Source organism: Taeniopygia guttata, chromosome 1A (assembly GCF_048771995.1).
Source record: "Taeniopygia guttata chromosome 1A, bTaeGut7.mat, whole genome shotgun sequence".
In the NCBI taxonomy this organism is placed as follows: Eukaryota; Metazoa; Chordata; class Aves; order Passeriformes; family Estrildidae; genus Taeniopygia; species Taeniopygia guttata.
The window spans coordinates 15,433,136-15,445,991 of NC_133025.1; positions in this window are offsets into that span (position 1 = coordinate 15,433,136).

The following is a 12,856-nucleotide window of genomic DNA, read 5'->3' on the forward strand; positions in this document are numbered from 1 at the left end:
GCTTTAGATCTCATTGGCAGTTTCTACTTGCTCATCGGCAATGAGGTGAAAATAGCATCTGGCTACAGATCAGTGTGCAGGCCTTGGAAAAGGTCCCTGTGCCTGGGGATTGCAGTGGCATGGAGATGCAAGTTTTTGGCATGCAGCTAAGTCCTTTTTAAGAAGAAAACTGTGCACATTCCAAGAAGAGAAGCAATGTTGCTAATCCAAGTGCTCTGTAGTACTGGAATGCTTTTGTACCAAGGTGGAGGCTAAAGGCTGAAGTAAACTCATATCCCACAGCCCCCAGCACAGCAGTCTGTAGATGTAGGCAGAAGAGGGATGGACAGGCCTCAACTCCAGCTGTATGTGTGCTGATTCCTTAGGCTCCAACAAGGAAAACAAGTGGAAAATAACTTGGAAAATCTCTTTGCCCTCAAGAGTGCAATATCTGTTGTCTTTAATAGGTAACTTGATCAGCCCAGGGGCTGGCCAGCGTGGCTGAGGGTAGCTACCTACTGCTCCCCCAGCCACCCTCCACCCACAGCTCCATCCTGGGCTCTGAACCCCTCAGGGGCTGCCCTGTGCTCTGGCTGTCAGGACATGGCTCCTGAGCTGTGTGGCACAGTGGCACACCAAGGGGCAGCCCCTCCTGAGCAGATAACTGCGTTTTATAGGGCTGGGAGGAGCTGTGCACAGCAAAACCCTCTCCCCCAAGGCTGCTAATTGAGCCTGCATGTAGGCAGGTGTATTGCCTGTACCTGCTGTCTGTTTGCCTGTTTACTGATGTCAGGCATTCTGGGGAGGAAGAGCAAAATAAGGTGAGTAAAGGTAAATATCTGACCAAGCAGAAACTGGCCTCTGGCTTCCCTCCTGCTTCCCAGTCCTGCTGCCATGAAAGGGGTCATGGAACATCCCAGCACTCCAGCCTCAGCTGCTGGTGGGTTGGTTTTCACAGAAGCAGCTTTATTGAGAGAATATGTGAGACATATATATAGATCAGATTCAATATCAAAACAAGAATACAGTAACAATTTTGTTATATCTCTGACTCAATTTGCTTTTTTCCCTGAGATGCATCACATCTTCCAGAAAACAGGCAAAGATAGGAAAGAGACAACAGACAATGTCATTATTAATCTAAACATTTTTAGCCAGGCAGCAGCAAACAGTTAAAAAAAATTATATCTCGTCTCTAATATAATTAGCTGTGGCTGTCAGTATCTAAGGAACAACTAAAAGAACCATGTTAGATTGTGCTGTATACTGTGACAAGTAATTTTAAGAATTTTTGAATGTTTAGCAATGGCAGGAGGAGGTAGAAGCAGGAAAGGTTATTATAAAAAAATCCCTGAAGGCTGAGGCACAGCAAGACACTGTGGTCTTCTTGCAGACCTCAGTTATTTCCTTTCCAGGTACAATGCTGTCTTTTTGCAATTGAAATGCATTTTTTACCTCAACACATACTTAAATCCTTCCTGGTGGACTAATTCCTACTTGCTACCCTGTTCATGCCCCCTAAACTTTGCATCAATAAATTAGAAGTGTGCATTTGGGGATATTCGGTGCTATTATGAGAATGTGCATATTTTCTTCCTGGTTGTTTCAGGAGTGTTATCTGGTTCAAAGCCAGAAAAAACGTCTAGATTTCATTGAAAAGATGTAAAAAACCCACATACCCTTTTAAGACATCAAATTCTCTTGATAGTAGTCCCTCTGAGTGCTGCTTTGTTGCTATGGTGATTACTAGTCCATTTAAGCCACTTTAAAATTGTAATGATGAGCAAGAAAACCAAATTCATAACAATGTCATTAGCATAGCTATTTTCGTGTGTTCCATGAGATTAGGAAATGACCAAAGTCTGGGGAATAGTAGCCTGATTTATTTTCAATTTTTATGGGCTGCTAATGATTTAATGGCAAACAGATCTGATGCAAGCTGCTATCAAAGACATCAGCTCAGAGCTCTGAGATGATAAAGCTATGGGGCCTTTGTGATCCACTATGGTAGAATAAGCCAGCCTGAACTAATTAAAATACCTTCAGGGGCATCCTCCACCACTGGTGTGACATCAGGCTTGTGCTCAGAGAGGAATCTCGTCCTGCTGAGGCAGTACCAGGGAAGGGAAATCCAAAGTTAACTCAGTTCCCAAACTTTTTGGGCCCTCAAGCCCTCAGAGGCAGTCAGCTGAATGGTGGGTTCCACGAGGCAGCACCCTTGGCACCTCAGCTGAAGAACCCAGTGCTGATGCCGTGCCTGCAGGCCAGTGACTCTGAGCTGGAAGTTACCTGGCAGATCTGCAGGGGGCTGAGGAACCTTCAGCTCAGTGTGTGCTCTGAAGGGGAACAGACAGGGAGGAAACCCCAGCACTCACCACAAGTTGCTTCTCTACTTGTCAGGACACATGTAGAGAGGCTTTAGGCTTTAGAGATGCTTTAGCTGGAGGACTTTGAATAAATGCATGGAGGATGACCCACTGTGCAGGGGCTGGGGCAGCAGCAGGAGAGGGACCTTCAAGCAGCACTGATGAGGCTGTCCAGGCACACTGCACTTCCTTTAGTCTTTTGGAGACTGTTTCAAATTATGATTCACTGAAGTGTATTTAACTTCACTGAGTAAAGTAAATGTGCTTCTTATCCGTAAGTATCGTTGAGCAGGGAGGCTTTGGATTTTGGTGCCAGCAGGAATTGGGATGCCCTCCAGCAGCAGGAAGGATGCTCCCACCCAGCACAGGTTTTGTGTGAAGACCAAGGACACTGGATGCCACACCAGAGAGGCACAGTTGACACAGGCAGGGGACAGACATTGCCCCTTGGCCAGCAGCAAAGTCTGATCCAGGGATAGGAGCACCCTGCATGCCACCCCCTTGCAAACTGGGTCCATTAAATATTTGTCTTTGCTAAGGTTATACATAAAGGATATGACTCCAAAATCTCTTGTTTAACGAAATATGCTCTAAAATATATTTTAGTGCCTGAAAATGTTAAAAATATTGGCCAGCTGGTGGAGGAGGGGAAGAGCTAAGATAAAATAATAAAATAGGTGAAATGGCAGACTCTGTGCTGCTGGTGTCGCTGATGCTCCTTTGGTTTAAGACTTGTATGAGGCAAGAGAAGTCTGAAGTCCCAGATATGACAGACAGGAGTTATCAAAGTAAAGTTACTGTGACTATTTTTATAAGGCTCCCAGAAAATTAAAGGCCTCTCCTTTCCCTGTTAAGAAAAATATTTGAGCTGAAATACAAAAATATCACCTGCCGTTCAAGGCTGAATTCTTTTTCATTCTGAAAATGTGAAACTTGTTATATCCTCAGTGACCCAACAAGTGATGAAACTCTCATTTCAGAGGCAAAAGACTGGTGCTTACCACAGCCTTTCCATGGCAGGAGGCACAACAGGCACAACTGGGAATACTCTTGTCTCAGCACCTGGCTTAGAGTCTGTATGCCACTGGTTCCAGCTACAATGAGTTGTAAAATAAAATTAAATTAAATTTAGAAAAAGCGAGGTATTGATTTTATGATATTTTTGCCTGACCTTCTTCCCTTTACCTGGGGGTAAATGTGTTACTTGTTGATTCACATACAGTGCTGACAGCCTGTGTGTCAGCATGTGATGTGTAGTGAGAAATCCCTCTCCAAAAAACAGGCTCTGAAAGGCTGGGAGTCAGGCAGCATGTGCCTGAAAACCTCTCTGGTGTCATCATGGCCCAGTCTTACCTTGCTAGTGCAGCACTTGCCCCGTGGTCCACCTTCTGTAGGACAAATGCTTGAAATAAATCCAAAATGTTAGTAAATCCAAAATTGAGACTGTCACCTTTTCCTTATTCTATACATATACACATATATATATATATAGAGTATATGTGTTATTTTTATATAACAGCTGATTTGACTGGTTTAAGGAAGGTAAGCAAAGGTACACAAAAACTGCTGAACCTAATATATCCTTATAATTTAATATTAGTATCTGCCTACTCCAGCAGGCTGCTGCTGACCCTGGTGAACCAGATATCAGTGTTTTGGCTCCCACTTGTTGGTGTCATGGAGATGCCCACTGCTGTGGCTCAGGCACCACAGAGGATCTGGAGCTGCCGTTTGGAAATTGCCACCACCAGGCTCATGTGGAGGGGGTATATTTAGATAAGTTTATTTTGTAGACAACAAGAGATACTAAAATTATTGATCCTGTTCCACTCCAAAATTGTAGCGGCTTTCACTGGCAAAGATGAACTCACCGATTAATGCCTCTTAGAAAAGTGGAACAAATGCAGGATCTTTCAAGTGTTTTGCTCAGTGAAAAAAACTGTGATGCAAGAACTTTATTTTAATTCAAAGCCTGCACAATGTGACATTTTCCTTTATCTCCTCCATCCATATGTGGCTTCCATGTGAATAGCAATGCAAGAAAAACAACATCAAAATTAAAAAGAAAACCATAATATTTTTGGCCTGCAGAAATTTTGCCAATAAATTCATCACAGAAGGGACTGAGTGAAGGCAGACTCAGCTTGTCATTTTGGATGCAGGCAAATGGAAAGGTAAATGAAAGGCAAAAAATGAAGGTGTTGGGTCACTATCTCTAATAACACATCTAATTCTATTGTTATTCCATCTACAGGTTGAGATGGGGAATTTGTTGAACTTTGAATTTCTGTACAGATATAGGGTTCATGCTTCAGTGCACAGTGCTGATTGCTCATCAGAGGCCTGTGAGCAAAGGCAGCTACTGCAGAAATTCAGTTCTCCTTCTGTAATGAGCTTGTCCAAAAGAAAGGAGAAAAAGGATTAAAGTCAGTTATAAATTGTGTTTTATTTTCCATTATGACCTTTCTTTGCAAACATCTTAGGTTTCCCCCATATGGCTTCTGTATAAATGAATATATATATATATGTTTTCCTTAATTTAAATGTAACACCAGATGAATTATCTTTTGTCAGAGTCATGGAGTAATGAAGAGAATGAACAAAACCCACTGAGTGGTTATTTATTGCCTGTGATGTTTCAGTGATGAAAGACTTCCTGTTACCAAATTAACCAGCTCCCCTCTCTGCTTATTTGACTAACAGATGAACAAGACTGAAAGGATTTGCTATTGCATCTTTTCCCTAGTAATGCATCAGTGTGGAGCCAGAATGCAGCAGGAATGAGTTCTGTGATTGCAGGGGGTCTCTGGCTGTGGCACTACTATAAATGTCACTCTGGCTCTCTTGCTAGGAGGGAGATTTAGCTCAGCAAAAATGGAGTTTTAAAAAAGTGGGCTCTTTAGAAACCATTCACATAAATGGAATGAGACTTAGAGTGTGTTTTAGAGCAGCAGCAATAATAAGAGTTTCACAGAAACTGTTTCCTGTTCATCTGCTGTCCTGTTGGAGGCTATTAATGGCTTCTTATTGCAATGTGTATTGAGGACAGCTGAATACCACTGAACTCTGCAAGGACAGCTTTCATTTCACTTAGAGCAAGTGAGGGTCTTTCTTGGAAGGTTCACAGCAAATGTTCCTTTAAAAGAAACTTAAACTCTGCAGGTTTTAGTGTAATTTCTTTAAAATCCTGCCACTGTGGTCTCTGCTGTGCTTTTCTGCATTTCCCATAAGGTGTTCCCCTGCATCACTGCACAGCAGCTCCAAGTCTGCACAGCAAGTGCTGAGGAGCTGTCTCAGATCCCTTGGCTGTTCAACCAGTGGTGGCAATATATTTTGTTTCCACCATTTCAGAAGCACTTCTTGTTTTCTTATTCATGAGTCCCTAGTTGCAAGCTGGTAGTAAAAGCACACAGCTCTATAAAGCACACCTTGCTAAGGTAATTTTTTTTATCCTGTGCATCACTTAAGTGCTTGTCTAAGTTGTATTTATCTCCAAGAGTTCCATCAGTAACAGTTGTATTCCCAAAGCCCAGCTGCTCTTCAGAATTGTTTTTCTCTTTACACTGTCGAATAAGTTTGAATTTTGGTTGGTTTTTTTTTTCTTTGGATTGTTCACAGAAGCCATTGAAAAGTTGATGTTTGCCAGTTTTTACCACAGGTATAGCTGGCATTTAATTAAGCCTCTAAGCTACTGCAGATTGCTTGTTTTTTACTGCCAAGTACATATTAGGCTTTATATCCCGGGGGGAAATGAGTTCTTCAACATTTGTTGTTTGGCCTGATGCAATTTGGAATATTCACGTGAGCACACATAAAAATCTGAACAAATTGTTCAAATAACACCATCTAATTTGAAAACTTCTTAATGTTTTTGTTTCAAGCTTCAATCTACAGCACATACCTGTTCCTGAAGCTGCAGTCCTTGGGGCCATGAGTTTAGATTCCCTTTGTGCCCATTTTCCCTTGTAGCATTAATCTTCAGGCTTAGCTAACTCATACACAAAAAAAATCCTGGGGAAGAAATGCCAATTAGACAGCAACCTACTTTGCTTTCTCTCAACCCAGCTTCTTATGGATTGTCAGGGATAAGAAGCCTCCTGGGAGCACATGAAGGTCTGTGAGTCTGAGGATCCTCTCTTTGGTGTAACTACATCCATCATTTACCCACAGTAATGCTGAATCAGAACCTTCTTTTGATAGAAAGCTCCTGCTGGAGCATTGCAAACTTTTTTGGTAATGGCACCAAGTTCCCACCTTGAAAAATGAGACTGAAACAACTCACCACATTTCTGTGTGGTGAATTCACCTGTGCTGTGTTACCTTTAGAACTGTGTTGGCTCCCAGATTGCTCTCACATTAAACAGGGCCCAATTGATTTCTGAGGTTTGGTGAGATTTCTGCCAAATCAGGCACCATGAGGTGACTGAAGAGATTTCTGGGTGCAATCACTCAGGAAGCAAGCAAATGTTCTTTATGGCTAAACTCAAAGCAAGGTTTCTTTCCATTTCCTTCACTTGTATTAGTGGCCAGGTCTGCCAAGGCTCTGGAGCATCCATCACATATTTATGCTCATTTCAGATCCAGAAACAAAATTAAAAATGCGGGGAGAGGCATTAATATGATTCACAGGGTTTCTAAAAACATGAAGAAAGCATAAACCAAAGAGGATTTAAAATTTGAGTGACATGAGGGACTCCTGAAGAAACTGAGTCTGATGCAGTACGGGAAGGATGTTGATGGGATGGCCTTGCAGCCTTTAAATATTTTCATGTCAGCAGATTTAGAAGGTCAAGAGTTCCTCAGAGGTGGTAAAGCATAAAACCAGGTACGTCACACACTGTGACAAACCTCAGAGTATGAGTAACAGACTAAAACATGGTGAAACAGGGGGCTGAGACACTGAAAATGCAGGCAGCTAGTTAGATGAAAATTTGAAGAAATGGAGGATGAAATGATCTTGTAAAATTATTACTGATAAGACGGGCAAAGTAGTCTCTTTTACCAATTTTAAGATATTTATTGGATAAAACAAACCCATTCTGTTGACACTTCAAAAGCAAGCCTGTTTTTTCTTTTTGTGTGTGTGTGTTTTGTTACAATTTCATCATTCAGTGTGTTACAGATTTTAAAATAAATTTTTTGAAATAAATAAGGATTTAAAAATAAACTTTAAATATCAGTTTTTCATTTAGACCCATGGGTAAAGCCGTATCACAGCTCATTTGTATCTCAGTGGTCCCATTTTGGACAAGCTGTGGCCAGGCTAAAATTAAGAGCATAATTTTGATATACATGGGCTCATGTGAGTGGTAAAGCTGCTGGTGGGTCCAGACATAGGACCAGACTCTAACTTTTCTTTAAAAAAAGTGAGATAAACAAACAAGTTCCCTCCTACACTTGTGAATCACAAAACTCAAGCAATTTCTTGGCATCTGAGATTTTTTTAAGGCATAAAGAGGTAATTTTTAAAAAAACAATAACAAGTTGTTTTGTTTCCCACTAAAGATTAAAAAAGACAGTTTGCTCCCCCAGGGTTCAGGTGTCCTATACATATTTTTAGCAAAGTTCTGTCTGAATTTTTTATTATTTTTGGTGTTTGGCTTTAGATGAGGGTGGAAGTATTTGGGACAGGTTTAGTTTTGATCCATTAGAATAGATCAGCATTTCCATGCCATCACTGTGTGAGGCATCTGAAGGATTTAAAACTATTTGACTATTTGGATTTGGAATCTATTATGAAGCCAAGTGAGTCTGATTAAACCTCTTTGAATCACAACTATGTAAGAAATGCAGAATTAAAAACAATGATAAAATGGAAAATAATTTTTGTGAACTTCAGTTGAAATTCTCTAAACCATGGAGATAAATTGAGGCAAGAATTTTTAGTTACTATTATCTTAAATAAAATATAACGCTGCAGCACAAAATCTAATACTGAAACATTGCATTCTGGAGTTCCTTGTAGCCTCCTGCTGCAGTGGAACAGCAGCTAAGGAAGGAGCATTCAGGTGCAGTATGGCATCTCTGCTCAAGTGCCTGTGGTGATCAGTGTTCACATCATGGCTACAATCCATTCCAATTATTCATGGAATAATTGGGGCTGGAAGGGACCTTTAAAGGCCATCTAGTCCAACCCTCCTGCAATGACACCTGCAACTAGATCAAGTTGCTCAGAGCCCCATCCAACATGGCCTAGAATATCTACAGGGATGGGGCATCTGCAATCCCTCTGGGAAACCTGTCCCAATGTTTCACCACTCTCATCATAAAACATTTCTTCGTTATATATAGTTTAAATCTATCCTCCTTTAGTTCAAAACCACCACCTCTTTTCCTATTGTGCAGTTGAGTTTTGTGGAGGCTTTTTGATCCTACTCAAGGAGAAAGGGAAAGCTGGGGGAGGTGTGCATGTGGGCAGGATTTATGGTAAGGGAGATGAAGGCTTTGGTGCTCAGGGAGAGCTGTGCCTCCTGGGACCCGTGCTCCTGGGGATGGAGTGACCACTGGGGTGCTGTGCCAGGCAAGGAAAGACGATCGGGAAAACTGGATCAGGATAGCTGAGAGGCTTCACATATGCAACTTTCTGGTTAGACACAGCTGTAGAAGAAAAAAATCCCCTATGTTTCCATTGTGAGGTCAAACTCAGCTGGGATATGTGGAGCAACTCAGCTGCATGTGCTCAAAGTTTTATATGGGGAACTTATGGTTGTATTATAAATTGTTTTCTGGTCAGCTTTTCCCTTTTTTGGGCTCTAATTTTCCCAGTTCACGTCTGTCTTACCTGGACGCACACCAACTTCTAGTGCATATAGCTTTCCTTTACCCTTTACTACCCAGCTCTGTGGTGTGGAATACAGATACCAGAGCAATGAATGTGTTAAAAGAGGTAAAGTTTATGTGTTCATCTAATATATGCTTAGTCTAAATCTGAGTATTGATCACAGAAGGCTTATTCCGATACTTAAACACGTGCTTGAGCATTTTCTTAATGTAGGAAATATAATTATGTGATATTTATGAATGTTATTATGAGTTTCTGTGTCATGAGAGATTCATTATCTTACTGGAAAGTGAAAAGCGGTTAGCTCATGACCATAATTAGAGTGTTTGGCTGTGTTTATCTAACATTTTGTTTCAGGACAAAGCTATGTATTATACCACACAAAACCAACTTGCTGAAGCTGGAAGCATCTCAGAAGACCATCTAGTCCATCCCCTGCTCAGACCATGTCCAGTTAGCCAAGGGTGGACACCCTACAACCTCTCAGGGCAGCCTTCGTTTGATCTCTCACAATAAAAATAGTGGTTAAGTGCTGTATAGTACAAATTCTGTCTTCCTTAAATCACCATGCAAAGCAAAATAGAAATCAGTTTAAATAAACAAACACACATTTCACCCTAAGTATGTTTTTACCACTATATATTATCTTATTTCAGCAAGGAAAGTGCCACTAGCTGGTACAAATTCAGTGGCTGGATACATGAAACTATTTAGGTATCTCATACCCAACCAAAACAAGGAGTGTGTACAGAGCTTCCAAAATGTGGTCTGAATAACTTGGCCAGGATCAAGGTTGAGTCTGACTCCCTGGCTCACTACCCTAAACTTGTTGCACTTGATCTGTCTTCTGTCTCTCTCCCCATTAGATCTGAAGTAACAGTTTTGGCCTTTCCAAAGCCTGACACAGTTTATTCCTTGCAGAATTAAGATAGTCTGTCTTATTAAAAGGACTATAATATTGTAGTAGCATTTGGTTTTTTGCTACATGGATAGTTCATTAGGAATGTCACTCAACATTTCATGAAAATATGGAAAAAAAAGGATATTGTATAGTAAAAATCTTTACTTTTTTAACCTTCTTACACATTGCATAAACATGAGCAGGTCTTATGGAGTGTGGGTTTGGTCCAAAAAATAAAATAAAATAAAAATTAAAAAAAAAAAATAATGCTTTTCAAGCATGGAGCTTTATCTTCCAGGCAAGCAGAAGCAGTGAACACAGGATACTTGCAGGCTACAAAATGCAAAAGCAAATTTTATGCAGTGAATTAAAAAAAAAAAAATCACAGAAGATTAATATCTTAAAATCAAAGCAAGCTTTTCTTTAAATTTCTTATCATGAAACATTTTCTCTTTAAAGCTATGAAACAGCAGCTCAAATCAGCCCCCTAGGATGTCAGGCAGCCGGGGTCTGACTGCAGGGTCTGACAGCCCAGTCCCACCAGGATGAAGCTGCCAGCACGGTCAGGTGCTGCAGCATTTCAGGCACTGCTGCAGCACAGCCATGGCTTATTGCTGTAAAACACCTGTAGCACTTCTCCAAATGAGGTCAGTGAGTGCCTTAAGAGCCAAATACTCTTGCTTTGTGTTAGCTTTTAATAGTGGATGATGGAGTTATATCTCAGAGAAGCACTGGATGGCAGTAAAAGCCCAACAAAAACCAGGCAGACAAAGGCAATTAAATAAAGCAAGGCAGGGAGAAGCTGAAAACTTCAGCTGCTTCAATGATCAGTTCTTTACAAATGGCTATTATATAATATAATAAGTAACTGTAGTTTTACTTATTCATTAGAGAGTTTTGTGCATGGCTACAATCCATCTGCTTTAAATGGCTTGAGAGTGAAATTGGCTGTCTCAGACTTTATAGGAGTTTCTGAATATCAGGAAGGACAAAAAACCTTTCTGTTTTCAGGTACATTGCAAACTGGATGAACAAAAGATTTTTCTTTGAAAATTTAAATGACTGAACATATTTTCTTATTTGCCAAGGTTTTGCAGATTGATTGCTTTTTTGTATGTATAGGCAAATGAGCACAGAGCAGTATTTCTGTTGAACTTGGTATTGCTTTTTCTTTGAGATGCATTTGACTGATAAAAGCAATGGCATTGCCAAGCTTGACACTGTAAGGCATTTTATTTGATAATGGATAACATTCTGCTGAAAAAACCCAGCATTTCTGTACACAAAGCTTTACAAATCCCTACCAAAAGGCTCAGAAATCAGCCAACGGACAGATCTCAGAAAGTAATTATATCTGAGAAACCAGTGTCCCAGTGGAGTGTGCTGACTGGGATTTCACAAGGTGCTGGCTCATGGTCCTGCCCTCATCAACATTCTCCACAGCCAGGGTGCAAACACACCCCACGGGACTTGACTGCCAGAAGTTTGTGTGGGGAGAGGACAAAGGGCAGCCTTTCAGAGCTGAGCACTGGCACAACAGCTCAGGTTCCCCTGGGTAACACACATTTTACCAGTGGGCTGAACTGCTGGAGATGGAACAGCACAGCTGGAACATTTTTATGCAGGTACCAGTAACAGGACTTAGGACTGTATTTCAGCAAGCAGTGGCCAAGCAATGTTTTCACGGTGGATAGCTGGCTGCTGATGGACTCCCAGACTAACCAAGTGGTTAAAGTGCTAAAGCAATCCATGGCTGCATGGGAAGGAAATACTGATGAGAAGTGGGAAGGGAAATTATCACTCTGTTAGGCATTAGCAAGAGCTTTACTGGAACAAACTGACCACTTCTTGGATCCCCAGTTTAAAAAATATGCTGATAAATTGGAGAGCATATACCAAAATACTGCAAGAGTGATTTGAAGTCTGGAAAAGCTTAGAGCATGCCAAGAGCTCAATATAATTTATCCAGAAGAGCTTAAGTGCCTCAGTCATGGCCTGTAAGCCCGTGTCCAGGGAAAAGGTTTCTGAAGTTTCTGTCTCTCTAACACAGCAGAGAAAGATTGGAGTCAGGGTCAGAGGAAGGCTGAAGATCTAGGATGGAGAAAAATGACTTTTTCAAAATCTTTGTACATTATCCATAAGGACCCTGGGCTCAGCCATGCAGGGCCAACCATTATTGAAAAAAATGAGCATTCAGTGAAGGAGTTTCTCCTCTGTTACAGCAGTGGTTATCTAGATTAGCAGCTTAAGTCAACACTTGTTTTAGATTTATTCAAGCATAAATAAGAGCAGATTTTTGTCTGCCCTTCACCAGATAAATATCAACGTTCCTGATTTTTCACAGCAATATTAAAACAGAGAACTATGTTGCCCTTAAATAAATTGTATAGGGCTCAGAAACAACATACTGTAGACAACAAGGTCCTTAGGATAAACAGATATTTTTGTTGCAAATGCAATGGAGTTATTTTTATATAAAGAATACCACAGGTATGTCAGATAAAAGCCTTGATACATAGCTAGATAACAGACTGTATTCAATAAGTTTTCCAAACATCTTGTTCTGTCTGTCAGTTCTAATGATGACTGGTGACTAGACACTTCAGTGAAATGCTGCTTTGCTATTTATTTCTCATTTATTCTCTTGAGAAATCTCAAAACATTTCCAATTTGATTTAAGGAAGTTTCCCAAAGTCAATTGGACATGCTACAGAAAGCAGTTCACTTTCATGGTCAATATGTGGTCTGTAAAGAACAATAAGGAGAAGGTAATTTCATTGTGATCATGCTAACCTTGTATGTTTATGCTTTGCTTAGATTTTAGTACTC